The sequence below is a fragment of the Strigops habroptila genome, chromosome 10 (assembly GCF_004027225.2).
Source record: "Strigops habroptila isolate Jane chromosome 10, bStrHab1.2.pri, whole genome shotgun sequence".
Classification (NCBI taxonomy): Eukaryota; Metazoa; Chordata; class Aves; order Psittaciformes; family Psittacidae; genus Strigops; species Strigops habroptila.
The window spans coordinates 24287695-24306662 of NC_046359.1; the positions used below are offsets into that span (position 1 = coordinate 24287695).

The 18968-nt window shown below is 50.8% G+C and overlaps 1 protein-coding gene across 7 annotated transcripts in view; it reads left to right on the forward strand.

Annotated features, from left to right (window-relative positions):
* Window positions 1–18968, forward strand: part of TMEM63B (transmembrane protein 63B) — a 47978-nt gene that overhangs the window by 815 nt on the left and 28195 nt on the right. The window contains exon 2 of one of the 7 annotated variants that reach the window (XM_030498799.1): window positions 105–189. The exons of 4 other annotated variants lie outside the window; for them this stretch is intronic. The gene's annotated coding sequence lies outside the window, so the exon portion shown is untranslated. Of the gene's footprint in view, window positions 1–49; window positions 190–1605; window positions 1810–18968 lie in introns of those variants that run through there. 2 more of the 7 variants (XM_030498797.1, XM_030498800.1) reach the window with 2 other exon arrangements.

Sequence of the window (18968 nt, forward strand, 5' to 3'; positions counted from 1 at the left end):
AGGCTTGTGTCTATTGCTGTGGAGCCAGGCAGTCCCTTTCTGCTCTTTGTCTTGATCGCCATCCCCTCCAAATCAGTAAACCGTGGTTTCTGCTCCTGTCCTAGAATGCGCCCTGTACGGAGCTACCTGCTGGAGGCATCATGCCAGAAATCTATGATGAGGTTGCAGTCAGCCCAGTGCTCAGAGCAGGTTTAATAGCTCTCAGCTGGATGGAGACCAAGTGTTTAGGGAATTTGGGATTCTGGGCACCTCCCTTCTCCGCTCTTCCCTTGATAGTAGGTCGGAGTTGAAAGCAAAAGGCCAACTGGTACATGCTCAGGGTGGCTAATTTAGTTGTGCATAGTCCCTGAGGAGCCTCCCCCCGGATTTGTCTGTTACAGTGGAAGTGCCCTCCTCTGGTTAAGCATACATGGAAAACCATCGGCTGCAGGGCAGGAGCATCCAGTTAGCAGCGGTCACAAAGCCACCAAAGGGTTGCAGGGCACAGGTGCCTCTTGGATGGTCCTGCAGATGCCCCACCTGGGCGAGGGACAGAGCCTTGGCAAGTGCAGGGATTAGTACCGTTCCCCTCCAAACACCCATGCTATGTAGTCCCTAATAGCCTTTATTCTCTTAATGCTCTGAGAGAGCAGAAAGCCAACCACTCAGCTCGAAACCAACTTCACGAGGACTCCATTCAAACCAGAAATAGCAAAGCATTAAGGACATTGCTTCTAATGACTGCAATTAGCTGGTGTCTACCTAGGAAAGGCCTTTTCATCCCAACCCTTTTAGTGGTAGGAACACACATTGCCTTTACAAGGAGAGAAGCCCTTTCTGCAGTCTTCACCTGGATACCATAGGAGCAAGATAAACAGGAAAGAAGATGCCTTTCAGGGGGTTGGGAAGATACTCTGCTTTGGCTCATAAGTATGTTTTGTTGCACTCTTAGCTCTATTTTTGTCTGTTCCTGTCTTCGGTAACCTTGGAAGGAGCTGAAGCTACTGTATTTTCTGAGGGTGTCGGTTTTCTTGTCAAGAAGGCATTGCTGTGGGGCTTTCCAATGCTCCATGTTCTTCCCTTTGACCAGAGTGTGGTGCGACTATCCTGAAATGTTCTGAAGCTGCGAGTTCAGTCAGAAAAAGAAAAATACTGAGGGCTTTGTTTCTTGTTTGTTTATGTTGTGGGGTTTATTTTTTCCCTTCAGGGCTTTTAAAGTATCCTTGGTGATATTTTTTGCTTTCTTCAGCAATAAAATGGGCTAGGAGCTTGCTTGGGGTTTTTTTTTTTTTGTTTTTTGTGTTTTTTTTTTTTTGATAAATATCCTCATGAAGCTGCTTTGTTGTGGGAAGTAGGACTTTAAGAAAATCCCAGGTAGTGTGAGATTTGCAGTGAAAGCCTGAGAGCTGGCAGTGCCGAGGGCCTGCTTTTTGTCTCCTGCTAATTATGCTTTCCTTGAGCCCTGGAGTGCCTTGGGTCACGGGGAGCCCCGCAGCGTCCTGCCAGCGGCTCCTCTGCCACCCTCCCCGTGTGTACCGAGGTGAACCCCGGCCCGTGTCTCCTTCTGTAAGAGCCCGCATCACTCTGATGGCCAGGGTGAGGCTGTGTGCTGGGGACCTCGCGGCTCTGCCGGCAGCACCTCCCACTCCCGGGAAGGACAGCGGGACCTGCGCTGTCTGACGTGAAGCCTGCGCAGCCGTGGGGCGCCTGCTTTGTGCCGGAGGAGGCCCTGGTGTAGGATATACCCCACACGCTGTGAACTGCAGACGGTGCTGGTTATAGATCCTGTGCCTGATTTACATATCAAAGCATCTCGGAGCTCCGCGGTGGGTAAGGATGGGGAAGAATGATAAGGCTTGCTGGAGGCTGGGGCTGGATCTTTGCTGGGGCTTTTTGTGGTGCATAGATGAGACAAAATGATGGGAATGTTTGGCAAATGGAGATTGTCTCCATGTCCTTGAATGACAGTACTGTAAAGGCTTTTTTAATCTAGCAGCTGCTTTCCAAGGGGTGGGAGCCAAGGAGAGGGGGAGCATTCCTTGGTGGCAGCCCCTCCAGCTGCTCCTGACCTACCTCCTTCCTGCCAGCGAGAGCTTGCTTGGCAGCCTGCTGTGTTGAGCCCAGCAGCCATCCTGTCCCCCCTCGGCTGGTGGCTCCTGTGGCGAGCAGCTGGTGTGCCAGCCTGCTGCCTGTTCTCCTCTCTGCCTCTCAAACAAGGAGTCGGAGGCCCTGCTTGGAGCCTGAAGCAAAGGGGTAGGTTTGCTACTGCCTCAGCTGGCTCTGCAGGGTCCCAGGTCTTGCCTGATGGCTCAGGAGGGAGGCATTGCGGGGGGAACAGCAGAGCCTCGAATGGGCTGTGGCCTTTGGGGTGCTGCGTGAGTCAGAGGAAGGTTCTCCTGTGTTTGGTCTCAGCAGAGCTGTCTGCTGTTCCTCCTGGCTCTGGAAATGAGCCTGGGAAGCTCAGAGCTTGCTTGCAGGTTTCTAAGCAGGGAGGGAGTCCCTGTGTCCCTCCACCACTTTGATCTTCACAAGTGTGTTGCTGGTCCTGATGCTCTCGCTTTGAGGGCTGTGGTATGGGGCAGCTGGCCCTTCTGAAGTACCCGCTGCCTGGAACTGCAGCCTTCAGCCTCTCTCCTGTGCCCTGTGCAGCTCAGGCTCTTGTTGGGAAGGATTCCTTGTCTCACCAGCCATATGGGGAGCTGTGTGCAGGAACTGCCTTGAGCATGGACTCTTCGGGAGGCATCTCTCTGCCTGCAGCTCTCAGCCTGGCAGCAGCTCTCTTAACACAGGGGGATTGGGGGAGCAGGCCGGGTGCATTGGCTAGAAAGTTGGTTAAAAGGAGAAAAACGGAAATCAAGGTATGAAGAAGAAACGTGTATGTGTATGCACTCTGCAAGAGAAGGGGCAAGGTTGGTGAAGCCGGTGCCAAGCTTGTAGAGCAAAGGCTTGCAGTATGAAATGGCTTTTCTCTGAGTCTGCAGGCCTGTGGTTGGCACTGCCTTCTCCCTTCATGTCTGTCCAGCATGGAGCTGGGTGTCTGCCCTCTGCTCCAAATACAGATTAGCTGCAGGAAGCCTGAGACTCTCTCGGTAAGTGTGAGATGCAGAACATTTTCCTCTGTGCAGTGCTCGCTGCCCTTTGCAGGGCTCTCTCTGCATGCTCGTTATGTGTTCCCTGCACATGGTTGCTAAGCAGTGCTGGAAATGCTTCTGTTCCCCCCATGGCTCTTGCATGTTGATATTGCCTGCCTGCTGTTCTCCCACTTGTGCTTGCAAGTCCCTTCCTCCCCATCCCTCATAAAAACAGGTGGAGGAGTGGGAATGCTTTCCCACTGTCCCTGTGCTCTCCTTAGGCCAAGCTCATATAGTGGCTACACAGCTTATATAGGCAAGATGGGCATCCTGCTGGCATAGCCTGCTGTATCTTTTGGGCAAGGTCTCCTGTTCTTGATGTGCTTTGGTCTAATTGGTGATGCCAGCAGCTTCTGCCCATGTGGTTATTGTGCTGGGAAGAGAGAGAGGTCTTGTTTTATGCGTGCTGCTTTTCCCCAGAGAAATTGGCAGTTGGTAGTACAGGTCTGGCTTAAAGCAAGGTTTTGAAGATTCCTATTTGCGTTGCCCAATCTGGGAAGATGTTTATGCTATTGCATTAAAGAAAGGGGCTGGATCTCTTAAGGGACTGTGTGTCTGAAAGGCAGCATATTGCATCAGCACCAGGAGAAAGCAGTTGCAGGCAGGATTCATGTCTGCCTGTTCTCAGTATGTTCCGCAATTGCTCTCATGAACCACCACAGCCTCTGACAGCAAGCTGAAAAAAACCCCCTGCCTTTCTCTGGCTGGAAGAGTGGCTGCTGTGGACCTTTCCTGTCTGACTGTTGCCTGTCATTCCCTAGGAGGACTGTATGTGACCAGAGCTATTCCTGTGAGTCCCTGCATCGAGTATGCTCATCCCCTCTGTAACCCTGTAATTCTGTGTGCAGAGCAGTTGCTTGCTTTGACTCCCTGTTCCCTTTCTCCTAGGGATGTTCTCCCTAGTTTCCATGCTGGGATCTGCTCCTGGCTTAGTGCAGAGCATTGCCCTGCAGAGAGGCAGCTCCACCGATGTGACCTCTGGCTCTGTCACACCAACAAGGAGGCCATGTGGTGTGGCTTGAGGGGAGATGTTGTGATCTCTCCTGTTGCCCTGCGTTGAAAAGCAGCTCTGAGAGGTTCCCTTAGAGCATCCAGCTGTCTCTTGATGTGTTGCTGACAGGGGTATTAGCAGAGCGCATTTAGCAGGAGAGCTGTGTGTGTTGGCCTGAGCCCTGCTTTTGCTAATTAAAATAGTGTCCTTTAGTAGGCTCTGTCTCAAGTCCCTTCATCAAGCCAGGGGATGAGACAATCTTAGCATGATCTTGTAGTTAGAGGGAGTTCAGCTGGCATCAGGCCTTGTCTTCTGCTTGAAATGATTATCAACATCTGATGTCATCTTCTTGGAGGTCAGAAGGATTGTGGCAGTGACTGAGAAGGGTCTCTGTGCTGATACTTGGGCTCTTGAGTCAAAATTTAGTGTGTTTAGGTGCAAAGGAAAATCTTAAACGGGATTCATCCCTCAATTTCCTGTGCATATGGTCTAGACTCCCTCTGTGTGAAACCATTGGACTCATCTCGGGTGATGGCGGTAAAGCTGACGTCTTATCCAGGATGACTGCATATGCAAGTTGGTGATTTGGTTTTGCTGGGTTCTTGCTGTGCTTGAGACATAGACCTGGAAATTAACTATTGTGTGTCTCCTGAACTGCGGTAGCTGCCCAGGGTCTCGCTATTACACACAACACAGAAAAGGCAGCTTGATTTGGCATGAGTTGCAAAGTTGTAAATCTGAGAGGAAGAAACCAGATTTGTGCTGGATGTGAAACTCAGTGTGATCTCCCAGCTAGGGCAGAAGGAGCTGATGCAGCTATTGGACAGAAGAAAGAATTGGCTTCTGGCTGCATGGAAAAGAGGAACAAATAAAATGTGACAGTAAGAGCTCTGTCCTCACCTTGCAAAGAAGGTCAGGGTGACAAGGTTCTTAAAGGAATTAATGTTAAAAAGCAAATCCAAGCACAAATCGGACAAGACTATTTAGGTAAAGTAGATGTAGTCATGTGGGCAAAGTTTTGTAAAATTTCCCTGAAAGTACTTAAAAAATAGACTTAAGGTAACTTTTGCATGGGGAGCAGCCACCTTGGAGAACATCTAGTATTTCAAGGCTTGATCCCTTGAAGTAGAAGGAGAAAGGATGGCAGTACAACAGCCTGTCCAAACAATCTGGAATCAACAGTTAAGCAGTTAGTGTGTATCTTGTTAAGGAGGTGGGAGAATGTGCTAATTAAAAATCCACCAGTGCATTTATCTGGCATGTACCATGTCAAGTTGGTCAACACCCCTGCCTGAAAGGATGGCTTGCCTGGTGCCTGAGCAGGGGGGATAGATGTAGTACATCTCGACTTACGTCAATCTGTGCTACTGACCCAAGTGTCAGCCTTGTAGGCAAATGAGGAAGGGGCAGGAGATAAGTGTCCCTCAGGTGGACCCACAACCAGTTGAAAAGCTGTACTTGGAAGGGTTGCTGTCTGATAAGGAGACTGACTAGACAGGAGAAAATGTTATTACCAGAGTTTGGGAGTAGGATGAGTTAGTGCTCTGCTGGTGAAGAGAAAAACGAGGCAAGCCTTGTGCCAAGCAAGTGACACCTCTAAGGTGCAGGAAGCAGTTAGTACTCTACTTGACACAGGTGAGGTGTTGCTGAAGGACCAGGCTCAGACACAGATGCAACCCTTGGGGAAGGATGTGCGCAAACAAGAGAGCATCTAGGAAAGCAACAGAAATGATTGAGGTCTTTAGAAATACAGTGTGGGAGGAAGGATGAGAAGAACTAGGACTGTGTAGCCTGAGGAAGAAAAGATGGAAGAGGGAACTTCATGATCTTCAAGGATGTACAGCAGTGTAATTCTAGAAGACTGTAGTTGTGATGAAGACAGGGCAGGAAGTCACTACCTGTAATAACGGAGTTCAGATGCCATGGTTTTCTGTAATACCAGTTGGGATGGTGAAGCAGAAGAGGAGGCTATCCTGTGGGTTTGGGTTTTGAATTTTTTTCCTAATGTTTTTAGGGGGGCTGGGCTGTAGTTGTAGCAGAGATGTTTGTTTTAAACAAATTAGCCAGAAGTCCGTAGATAGGGCGAGTTGCAGCTGGCTGTGTCTAAAGCAGAGAATCTCACCAGATGACCTACCGAGGCCTCTTCAAGCCTGGCAGTTAGTGTGAAGTGTTTGATGCATGTAAGAGCGTGAGTAGCCCTTGAATGAGACTTTACTGCTGTAGAAGGTTCTGGGGAGACTGGTACTAAAATGCACTGTCTAAATCCAGTGTCAGTGCTCAGAAAAGGATGCTGAAAATTTGAAGAGAATGCAGAAAAGAGTTACAAGATAATCTGAGGGCTGGAGAGAAAGCTTTATGGTGAGAAACATAAGGAGATCAATCTGTTTATCTAATCAAGGAAAGATTACGGTGAGACTTGCTTATCCTGCGTAAGCATAACATATCTTATGACTGTGTATCATTAGCTTGGTAGGATGGAAATGCCAGGCCATGAAGAGTAGCAAGAAAAACCCATGCTGTGATGCTGGGGCTGTGGTTGCCTTCCGAGCCATGCACCCAGTTCTACCTTCTCTTGTTCTGCCTTCTCTTGCATGGGTGGAGATCCCTGTCTTTGCCTGTTGCTGCTTTCTCAGTGCACCCTTGTTCTCTGGGTTTCAAAGCCCTCCTTGTTTGTATCTAAGCCCTTTCCTTGAGACACCTCTAGCTTATGAGGAGGCATGTCCAGTAAAAGAAAGCACTAGTTTGGCCCCAGCTGGTGTAGGGTGATGCCCTGACAAACCCATGCCTGCTCTCTGCATGTGCCTCTGAAATTACTCCCTGCCTCTCCTTGCCCCAGCCCATCATCTACCTCTGAGTGATTTCTAGCATCCCTTCCCCTGTGGCACCTGGCTTCTTTGCTAAAGAAAGAAGGTACCTGGGAGCAGCCAGCACCTACCACCTCTCCAGCTAAGTGCCGTGGCCAGAGAAAATGATGAATGGAACCAAATGTCACCCTCACCTCAGGTTCCTGCCAGCCTGCAGTTCAGTGCTCTGTCACTTAGAGCTGACAGTTTATTTAGGGTCATTACACCCATTTTTCAGTCCATGAGGTGATGTTTCTGCCTTAGCCTGATGAACATACTTCAACTGGGTGAGATGCTGCAGCAGATGGCTTGTTAAAATCTTGCTACATCCATGACTTCCCTTTCACCCACTAACACTGTAATGCTGTTAAAAATAAAGATGATCCAGTGTGCCTGACAGGATGTATCCCTTGTAAATCCCTGGTGCCCGGTGCTCCTGGAATCTCACGCTCTCGTATCTTCGTGTTTTATTATCGCCTGGGATAGGAGGGGAATTTCAAAGGTAGTAGATAGCTCCTGACTATGGTTGTGAGTCAGGGAGAAAGCAAATGCTTTGATATGCTATGAGAGAAGGGGGGAAAATCCCCATGTTTCACTCCTTTGTTTTGTTTTTTCTCAGGCTTTGTTCCATTTGATGTGAGCAGAGCTTTGATTGTAGGGAATAACCCCAGTAAGCATTTGTGTCCTCCTCTGGGATGGCTGCTACAGGATGGAACAGCCTGAGTAGCTCCAGAAGAGTATCGTGGAGCAGCAGCCATAGGTCAGCCCTCCTCTGGTGGGTATAGGGTGAGGGATGTGCCTTCACAAATCAAAGGCATAAAAACATGGTCTGGGCCATGTCTGTAGGGTGTATTAGGTGCCTCCTTCAAAACACCTGCAGCTTCTGGCCTGCTTGATGTGTAGGACTGCCTGTTTTGATTCCTCTTCTCATACATTATTATGGCAGAAATGCTCTTGCTTCCCAGTCTGGCTTTATTCCACCACCTCAAAAGAGAAGCGGTTTTGCCAGTATAACTGCACCTCCATCTGTGCAGCAGACTTATACCTGTGGAGACATGTTGATCACTTGGTCTTTGCCCTGGTTTCTGACCCAGCTGTGCTCACAGATGTCTCTGGGGTTGGCTGGGTGTGAAAGATCAAACAGGACCTCTAGCTGGAGCTCAGAAATCAAGTGAAGAGAAGAGATGGGGCAATCAAAGTAGAGGAGGTGTGCAGTTTTAATGAGCCTGTTTCCAAAATACATGGGAGTGACTGATGTCTGGGTAGGAAAGCAATGCTGGAAGTGTGTGGCTGATAAATAGAGAACAAAGGAGTCAGACAGCTTTGGAAGAGGGGGCTTTGCTATTTGGACTGCAGCACATGTGCTCTGTCTCTTGTTTGCACTGCATTTCTTCAAGCAAGAAAAGGGATTTTTAAAACTCAAAGTTTGGTGAAGATAGACTCCAGCCCATCCAAGCAGTGGTGGAGGTAGAGCTGGTTTGTTGGGGCCGAATGGGTGCATGGACTGGAAGCTCCCAGCCTAGTCCTGAAAAGCTACTGCAGGGCGGTAAGCCTGTCTGACCCCTGCCTGCTCTTCACTTTGCTCCCCTCGCTTCCCTCTGGCTGTTTCCAGCCTGTCAGTCATCCTGATCAATGTTTAATTGCCTCCCAGCATTGCGGAACACCCCTTGTGCAAGGTATTAGTGATTGTGAAGCCCTCCAACCAACCCCTCCTTGCAGAGCTGGCTCTGGAGGTTCCAAGCAGAGTTCTGGGGCAACACGCTCTGCTCCTACCCTGGCACTGGAGGTCAGCTGCCTTATTATTCCTGCTGTGCCTCCCCACTTGGACGTGTGTGTGTTTTCATGCCCCGTTTTGCCTGCAGGAGCCTCATGCCAGATGGATGTCAGGAGCAATGGGAGTTTGAGACTTATATGTGGCTGGAGGGGTGTGGTTTGAGATTGGTTGGTTATTTGCCCATACTTCTTAAGGCATGTGTGTTGGGGATGATGGGACAAGAACCAGCCCATCCCTTGTTAACCCAGCAGGCGAAAGGTCCAGAAGGAGACCCTGCTGCCTTCCATGCCAGGGGAGGAACCTTCTGCTCCTTCCCCAGTACTGTGTTACTATCAGTACTACAAATCCCAAAGGGAATAGCGAAGATGCAGTTTCTATGCTCCTAATCCAGTGATTGTGGATGCTGGGTGAGAAGAAGAGCAGACCACACAAAGTGGTCAGGCATATATGCTGTTCTTCATGGAATCCCTCTGGTAAGGCTGGAGATTGGCCTGGTCCTAACGTAAACCTGAAGTCCTCTCCAGGTAGGGAAGAAAGGGAAGAACTAAAGGAGAAAAGGTGACAGTGGAGACAAGCGGATATCAGGAGGTGATATGCAGGAGCCATACGAGGCACAGAATGAAGAGCCCGTGAATGGGGAATGGCAGAGCACCCTGCAGCACCACTGGTCTCACAGGTACCCAAAGGTAGACACAACCCGTAGACAGGAGAGGCCCTGCTGTGGCTGGCAGGGGTCCCATGACTCGGGCCATGGGTGGAGGGGGAGTGTTTTGTTCCTTCTTTCTCGCTTTTTTGAGGCAAACTTGCTGCTCAGTGCCACTTCCCTCTCCTTAGAGGGCGGGGAGCAGACTTCGTCCTGAGGAGCTGAGTGCTGACCTTGAATGGAAGATAAAACCAGCAGTAGAAAAACTTCCTGAGGTGCACTGGAGTTGACCTGAACTGGCAGAGGCAGTGTGAACCTTGTGCACTTGCAGTTACCCTGGCAAACAATGGGGAAACCATTCAAAAACATCTTCAGTTTTAATCCTGTAGTTGGTGATGCTCTTGAGCAGGGACAGGACAGGTGTTGCTCACCCAGGAGAGGGGTAAATCCAAAAGGAATGGGCAACAGTGCCCTGCCGCTTCCCCAGACCTTACTAATGGGAGCAGAGTACCATAGCTGCAGGACATACCCTTCACTCCTAGTAACTCAGTAGGGATTTTGGTTGACTGTAAGTGAGGGTGCAAGCAGCAAGAAGTACTTGGGTGCTGCTGGTATGTCTAATCTGGAAAGTGGACTGTCTTCCCAGTGCTCATGAATTAACTATGTGATCTCACTGGGAGGGGTTTATATGATTCCAATGGGCAGAAGCAGAGGCACGGGGCTTAGCAGCAGCATGCTGGTGGTCATGCAGCTGGTCTGGGTGGGATGCAGAGCAGAGCCAGGCTGTCCTGCATCGTGGTTCCATGCTGCTTCACTGCTGCTCTCTAAAGCAGTGCTGACACCTTGCCCTGCGACTGGGGATGCTGGAGGCAGGCTGGATGTGTGAGCAGCAGGGATTGAGTCAGTGCTGGGGGCGGGTGAGTCGGTGCTGGGAGGAGCGGGTGGGCAGGGAGACGGGTGGGAATGGCCTGGAGCTACCACATGGACGTGTGGGAAGCTGGCAAAGAGCGGGGGCCCAGCACCAAATACCATGGTGAGTCAGGAGGTGAGGATCATCCTGGGCACAGATAGCACCGCTGGCTGGTGCCTCCACCTTGGGCAGCGCATGGAGTGCAGAAATCTGTACCCTCACTGGGCCCATGGCTTGTGAGTGGGGAGAAACCACACTGAAAGGATGTCACATAAGGGTGAGCTGCATGCATGGTTTATAGTTGAAACTTGTGCAGTTGACCAGCAGTTCCTGGGCCACGTGTGTGATGATGTCCTATATTCCCTCACCTAAAGCAGTGTGCTTCAGGCACACAACTGGACTTCAGGCCTTGGCTGAACACACACCGAGCTCCAGCTGAGGCTTTCTTGTAAAGCCCCTGAGCCTCCCTGTGCCGGCTAGGAAATGTTAAAAACTCAGATATCGATCCAGCCTCTTAAAGTGAATGTACATCCTTGCCAGTCTGTTTGGGACTGGTAAGTGCAATGGCAAGGGAGATGGATCCGGGAAATGACAGGGGAATGGAGCCAGGAGGTCCATTACCAGTTTGGTAGGTGGAAGAGGTGTTGGCTATTTGAGGGCAGGAAAGCAATAACTTTCTTGAAGACAGAGAGGAAAACGTAAGGCTCTAAAAATGAGCCTGGCATTGGGAGATGGCTGGATGCAGCCTGGAGGGAGGAATGGAAAATGTGGTGGTGGCTCTGGGAGGAGCCAGGGGCTGGCACTGGTTGTTTTGCCTGGATGGACTTCAAGGCTCTGACTTGCCACCATATGGGTGTGCAGCTCAGTAACAGTACACAGGGTCTGTTTCCAGCCACTCAGGAGGGGGGGATAGCTTGGACACCAGAGAAAGCCTGCAAAATTGAAGGTGCCCTAGGAGGTACGCATTTCATGCCTTCTGTTGTTCAAGAGCATATTCCTGGGCAGTATGACAAATACAAGACACTGCCATGGGGGCCTGGGGTTGTAATCTCTTTCCTCCCCCTACCCCACTTTGAGACCTGTAGCAAACTTTGCTGTGGGCACCTCTGCCCACTGCTGAAGGCTGGTGTCATTAGTGCCTCAGATGTCTTTGCTTTGTACCGCCCTCCACGTTGAACTCTACTGAGAGGCTCTGAGCAAGCACAGTGATGGAGCAACCATCCAGAGCGGAGCCTGGGTGAGCAGTGGGAGCTGCCTTCCACCTGCCTGCTGAAGGACTGCTGGCTGCCAGGGTTGTGGTTCCCCTGGGAGATGGGCACTGCCTGAAGAAGCCCTGTCAAAGCATTGGAGCAACCAGCAGCCCTTTGTTGAGCTGCTGGAAGAGGGTCCCAGGAGCTGTTAGGAGGGTTTTGGAGACCTTATGTTAAATCTGTTCTTCACCTGCTGGCACTCGGTGCTTCCCAAGCATGAAGCAGGCCGCAAAGGGGTGCTGGTGGACTCCTGTGTGCTCGATCTGATCTCACCCTTTTGCAGGAAGATCTTCCCAGGCCTTAAGGGTCTGATCTAAAAAGAATGGTGAGCATACACTTGAGTCTGGTTGCATTAGTGATGGAGCTGCAGGGTGATCAGCCATGCTGCAGCACCCAGCCCTAAGTAACCCTCCCACAGTCCCCTCATCTTCCCATGACAGGAGAAAGGTCCCTTGCTCATGCTTCCTTGACTCACCTCGTCCTCCGCTTCTAAGGAGAGTGCTTGGTGTTGGTAAACAGCATGTTATAAATAGGCAACTGATGCTATATTGGGAGGGGTTTTGTCTGCTGGTAAGCACAGGCGTAGTGGGACCTGGGCCTGGAAGCTGTGAGCTTGGCTGGCAGGCATGTGGAGGCACTGGTGACCCCTTGTCAAGTGGCTGTTGTGGGCATGGCTGCGGGGAGCTTCCTAAGCACTAGCTCTGTCCCCCTGGCCATGGGAAGCCATCCACAGCCTCCCACCCTTACCAATGTGTGGATAGCAGCATTGGAGGGGAGGCTTAAAAGCAGCTAGGATTCAGGGGGGAGAAGTTAGATGCAGATGGCTGTGTTGGGCTACGGTTACACCTGAGGGGCTGCAGGTGTTTCATGTAGGGACCAAGGTACTGACCTAGTAGTAGTGAGGTAAAACTTGGGCTTGGTAGCTGTCAGCTTCTTGCTGTTGAGATGGTCCCTGACTTGGGAGAAGGTATGTAGCCAGCATCTGGGTGAGACTCTGAAGATGAGCAGATGACTGCTTTGCAGGGCCCATTGGGGTGCCAGGTAGAAGGCACCAAGAGAGGGATCTCGCTTTGATTGCCACCCAGTCACATGTGCACGTCCCTGCGCCCGTACCCCTTGGGGAGCAAGTGTTGGCCCTAAAGCACTGCTGGGGCTGTGGATTCCTGATGAGCTGCAGTGAAGGAGGCAGCGCTCGGTGTGTGCATGGTGTGGAGCCCAGCAGAGCTGTGCGTGGCAGGGTGGATCCGGAGGTCCCAGCACTGACCCTGACAGGATGTGTCCCCCCACCACCAGACCCAGCGGTCAGCTCCCGGAAGCCATGCCTGGTGGCTGGCACTGCCACCCCAGCTGAGGCCTGATTTCCGTACGCTGGGATTCCTTGCAGGCTCTGATCAGGATGCCGGTCAGGTGACGTAAGAGGAGGGCAGGGTGCCAGGGGTGAAATTCCAGCCTTCCTGTTGGATTACGGAGCTGTGGCAGGATTGCCATGGCAAGCCTGGGGCATAAACAGGGAGGCAGGGTGGCAGCAGTGGGGCTGGCCACACAGGAGGAAAGGCTGGAGGAGGTTCTGCCTTCCTTCATCCCTGTACTTTCCCATTTCATGTGCTGGAGGAGCAGAGCATGGCTGCCACATTTGCTCTGGGAGCAGCCAGGCACCTTCCCTTCTAGATGCTAGCTCGAGAGGTGTGCTCCCAGCCCTAGAAGCATAGGATGGAGGGGCAGCTGTGATTCAAGAAGGAGCTGTGAGTTGGCATGCCTGGGATGTGCCTCCTGCTAGGGTGATGGGGGGCTTCTGACTTTGTGGCCTTCTCCCCTATCAAATGGGAGGGTTACTGGGGGAAGGAGCAGCTGGGCTTGCCTGGGAGCTCTTGGGAGGGCAGTGGTGGCTTGCAAAGTGCAAACTGAACCTGAAAGTTCTCCAGTTTGAGGAGTGGAGACTGCTTGGTCTGCTGCTCAAATAGGCAGCATTGTCCATCCTTACTCTGCGTCGCCCAACTAGTGTTTTAAGCCATGTAAACCTAATGCTGCACAATGCTTTCCTGTGAAGTATCAGGCTGGCTCCCCTGAGCTGACTGTGAGGTGCTGGAGGAGCCAGGGAAAAGGCACTCCAGGAACAGCCTGATTGGTGTGTGAGATGAGGTGGTGTAGCTGCGCTTTCTCCATTGATAAAAAGCAAAACACCCTGAAAGAGGCTCCTGCCTTATCTTCCTGGTGTGGCACATGTCTTTCCACATCATGATTTGAAAAGCAAATGTTAGGAAACTGCTCCTCCATCATGCATTAATGGAGTTCATCTCTGCCCTTGGTATCTGTAGGTTGCCTGCCCTGGCAGGAGTGCAGGAGTTCCTGGGTCATACAACTGCCTGGGCAGCTCTGAGGTTACTCAAGTGCTTTAGTGCAAGAGACCTTATCAGAATCGCCTGTAACAGTGATGGTGACACAAAGGCTGTGCTGGTTGTGTGGTGGTGTTTGCCAAGAGCCAGGCAAGCCCTGATGCTGATGCTCGTGATTGTTAGAAAGTCTGGCAACAAGGTTCAGGTTTGTGTCCCGAAGTAAAAATGGGACAGCTAGGATGTTTGTGGATATAAATGGGAAAACTGAAGATCACCATGTAACAGTTGACACTCGTCAAACTCCTGTGTTTATTTGGAAATGAATAAAAGCTTGATTTGCCCTCCCGCTTTGGACAGTTTGGGCACCATGGGAGGCAGCTGAGCCGGAAAGAAATGGAAAGTGAGAGGACAAGATAGGATGACAGGATATAGGGGTTTAGATTTTTGGCCACGATGTGACTGAAAGAGAACTCTTTGGCCTCTCAGGCTATGAATGCAAAGGCGTTGTGCTGCAGAGCGACAAGACCACAGTACAGCTCTGGCTCTGGTCATATCAGTGCTTGGGACTTTTGGGCGCACCATGGCTAGAAAGATGCTGACCACACAGAGAGACATCGGCTGTGGAAACAGGCTGGAAAGGTATGCTTGGAAAAATGCTGAGTTTAAGGATAGCAGAGGCAGGTGAGATGTCTCCTGACAGCAGGGGATCTTTAGTCTCCTTGCTGAGAAGGGGGAGCAATATTTTTGGAGGAGCAGCAGTAATGAAATTTGGAAACAGGTTCAGGAGGAATGGCATACCTTTCATGCTTGCCAGAACCATTTCCCCATGAAGAGAAGAAAGCTTTCTGATCTAGGATCATTTATTTAACCAGCCACGATGAAGTGTACTGCAGGAACCTACTTATCATCAAAGAAAAATTGTGGTTAAGCTACTTGGTCTTTGCTGCCTCTATGCTGAGACGCTCAGCTGGGGCTGGGTTGATAATCGGCGCACATGGAAAACATCTGGTGCTTGAAGCAGAGCACAGTGCTCAAGTCTGACCCTTTTTAGGTAAACACTTGAATTTAGCCATGTATTTAAGTTATGATGACTTTGGAGAGAGCATTTGAAGTGTGTATTTAGGAGCCTTCCTGAGCAGGGACGATTTCTCTCACATTAAGATACTTCAAGAAACATCTTAACAAGCACAAGCCCATACAGCTGCTGGATTTGTGTTGGGAGAAATACTAAGCAGTAACCTCATCTGGGTTATTAATTAGTAATTATCTCAGGATGCCATAATCTACTAATTGTTTTAATACTCCTGCTCCTGTGATGTGTTTGGGAAGGCCAGGCAGACTTCATGCCTATAAGGAGAATTCTGGAGGAAACTGCTTGCTGTTGTGTCACTTTATATTAGAGGCCTCAGCCACTGCTTTAGTGAGTCTTTTCACACAATACATGCGGTGTGTTGTCCTCATCCAGAAACAAGGTATGGAACAGCATCCACACCTTCTCCAGTATTTGAACCAGCAAAGAACAGTTTTGTTGTCTGAAGGTACCCTGCTTGTCTTTGGGGTCCACTGGCTCCTTTTTATTTATCCTGCTCACCTCTGTGATGCTGCACTTCACATTGGTCCATACAGTTGGATGCCCCTTCCATGGAAGGGGAACAGCCAGGAGTGTGATTTCTTGGTGGAAACCTATGGTGTGCTTTGGTGCATCCTGTCAATGCTGTGCTGTGTGCTGGTCCCCATGTCCAGGGGAGGGTTAGGGCTGTGGCTGTTGGGTGACCTTCAAACTTCAAGACTTCACGCAAGGATGGAGACACAAGATCAGAGATGAGATTCACCCCAGGCTTGGGGCACTTGGACCCCAGCCATCAGTGCTGTCACACTGTTTTCTTTTGTCATTAGAAGTCATCTGTGGAAGCACAAGATCCAAGGCAGTGCTTTGGGAAGGAGAGGTGGTGTTGGGAAGCATGGCCAGAATAAGCGATGGGTCTTTGCTCCCACTCTCACATAAAGATCAAGGCTGAAGGACTTAGCCTGGCAGCAGAGGTGGTGGGATGGGAGCAACACAGTTCTGAGCATGGGCACTCCTGGGGCTGCTGCTGCAGCTCCAATGAGATGGTTCCCCACTGATTTGCACTGTTCAGGTGGTGCTTTCCATGGAAAGCAGCCTCCAAACGCACAGGCTGACTTACAGTAGCTCCAGGCCATGATGCTTAGCTGCTCCTGGGCGTTCTCCAGGCTCAAGCCCATGGAAAGCACCCGCTGCTGTTTTCCTTCCAACACCACAGCCTGGAGGAGCAGAGCCTAGGAGATGGTGTGGCTGCCTGACAGGCATGTCTGAGGCGGCTGCCAGCTATCCAGTCTTAGTTCTGTGTGATGCTGGTCCATCTGGACAGGAGGGCCCTTCCTGACTTCACCTCCAGCAGCCCTTGGTGCTCAGTATTTGGTGTGCTCCACATTGTTTCTGGGGGGACCTCCAAGCCACCTCCTTCATGTCAGATCAGGATTTCAGTGATCTTACATGTGAACACCCTGGCTTCAGCAAGGCCTGTGAGCAAGAGGAATGCAGGTTACCAACTGCAGGTCTTCAGTGGACTTTCGTAGGCTTGATATTTGCTTTTGTGGAGCCGTGCTCCATGGATAAACAGTGAGTCAGAGCAGCTTTGCCCAGTTAAAGTGCTGTTTCTTTGTTTGTCCCAACATTGAGATGGAGTCTGGATGACACAAGGTTTGCACTGCCACGTCTTACTGAAAGCGCAGTGCCCTCTCCTAAGTCCAGGCAGCCACTTCATCTCACACACCTTTATCTGTGGTCTGGGAGCCGGGCTGCTTGCCTTCAAGTACCACTTCGGTGTTCCTGGTTTCGGCTGGGCGCCGTCGTCTCTGTGCCCAGCGCCTGATCGGTGCTTTGTTCCCTGTGTTCCCAAGCCAGGCCCAGCTCCTTTTGCCAAGCCCCACGGGGTGGATGGAGACCACTGAAAAGAAGAGCCCAGTCAGCATCTCTCAAGTGCTGGTGGCTGGCTGAGAGCCCAGCATCCCCAGCCTGGTGTGTGCGAGTGGGTCCTGCCCACAGACCCCAGCCCCAGCAGCTGAGCTGCCCTGAAACTCAAAAAGAGGAGTTCCACCCTCATTCTTCCGAGCAGATAGAGGTTCATGGGAAGCTGCCTCTAGATTAGATCCCCCTTGCAGCATCAGAGCAAACATGCTGCAGAAGAGGAATTGGCACTGATACGCCGTGTGAGGTCCAGCAGTTCTCTCTGTAGCATAGATGAGGGCTTGAGGGCAAGGACAGTCTTGAGGCTGTGTTTAATGTCCATCTCGCTGTGCTGTGACCTTTGTTACTTATTTCATGCCCAGCAGGAACTCGCAATCAGTCTCTCACAGCCTTTATCTCCCTTGTTGGAGTTCAGTAGCCACTGGGACAGGGTGTGTAGGGTGCCATAAAGTCTGAAGTTTTTTCCAGTGTCACAGTGTCCTAGTTTGGACATCCTTGTGGCCAAGGTTCCCCGGCTGCTCTGGATTGTACTGGGTGCTGTGCCTGCCCTGGGTGTAGTGCACTGGTGCTGTGCCCTGTGTTGGGCAGTGCTGCTGTTGCTGGAGCTCTGACTCCTGTCATGATTTCCCCAGCAGATGCAGAGTGCTAGTTCCTAGATGTTCTCCTGTCCTGGCTTGCTGACCGCATCCAGACCTCTTACTGTGAGAGCCCTTTGCTGATGTCTGCTGTTGTTGAGGAACAATTGACTTCTTTCCTCTTCCTGCTGTGGCTGCTGAATCTCTTCTCAGCACGGAGTCGTAAAGGGAGCTCAGTTCTGCCTGCTGCAGGGTTGTGATTATGTTGACCTTTGTTGCTTGCCTGTGCTGTGGGTCCTTTGTAGACCAACCCTGCAAGGCAGCTGCTACCCTAGGAGAACTATAGGGAAGGTGAGGAAAAGGTGAGAACATCCCCAGCCTGCAAAATGCAAACACTTGGAGCTACAGTCTTCCTTAAGGACCTTTGAAAAGAATCAGCCTTTATTTGTTATAGGAAGGGTGTGGGTGTCAGGATTTGGAGTAGATGTTCCTGTTGTAGGAGCAACACTGAGAGACTGCTTGTGCTGGAGGTCATGCAGGATCCTGGGTGCTTGCCCCCCCAGTGCCCGCAGGGGAAGAGGTTTCCCTCTAGGCTTCCTAGCTTTACATCCTGTATGTTTTCTGCTGGATGAGAGAGACAGGCTGGTGAGCCCTTCACTGCTAGTGCCCATCTTCCTCACCTCCTGACATGAAGGAGTGGTTTTCTGTGTGCTGCTAAGCATCATCTCCAGGGATGCTTCTGTAAGCAGCCCATGCATCCACTTTGCCACCATTCCTGAATTGATGCAGGGTTTTAATTTTCCCGGGTCTCTATGGAGCACTTGCTAAAAGAAGGGCATGGAGCTCTTCTGAAGTACAATACAAGAGAGAATGCCTCGACCCTGTGCATGCTGAGTGTGGTGTGTTCCGTGCTCAGGACAGGAGGACTGGGCATGAGAGAAACTTACCCAAATAACCTCTGAGTGAACAGCTTGCATGCTGCAGAGTAAGGAGTAGGGATGCTTCCACAGCTGATGCAGTAGGTATCCTACCAGCCCCTGGTGAGGAGTTGGCTGTGGAACCCTAAGAGGCAGCTTGGACAACTGAGAGATGTTTCTTACTGCTGCTTGGCGATTTCCGTGACCAATGGTTTCTGTGGTGGGAAGTGCTGATCATAGTGTATAGGTAAGCAATTGTAATCGTGCCCAGTGAACAAAATTCTTATGTCTTTGAGCACTGTGCTGCAAGGAGGTAAAGACTCCTGTCATGCAGAAGTGAGGAGGAGGAAACAGTCAATGTGACCTTGAGGGACTATCTCAAAAACCTGGTTTTATGAGAGACACACATACACTTTGCTCAAGAGGAAAAGCTGGGTGTTGATGAGAATACCCAGTCTGTGACAAACAGATATGGGGCCTGAGGGAAGGCAAGTACATTATATTCCCCTGTGCACAAGAGGATTAAGATCAGAGATAAACAAGAAGCTTTAAGATGAGGTGAGCTTACAACGAACAAAGGAAAAAGGAATGAGAGCTAGGAGAGGTGCAAAGCTTCTGCTAAAAATATGTACT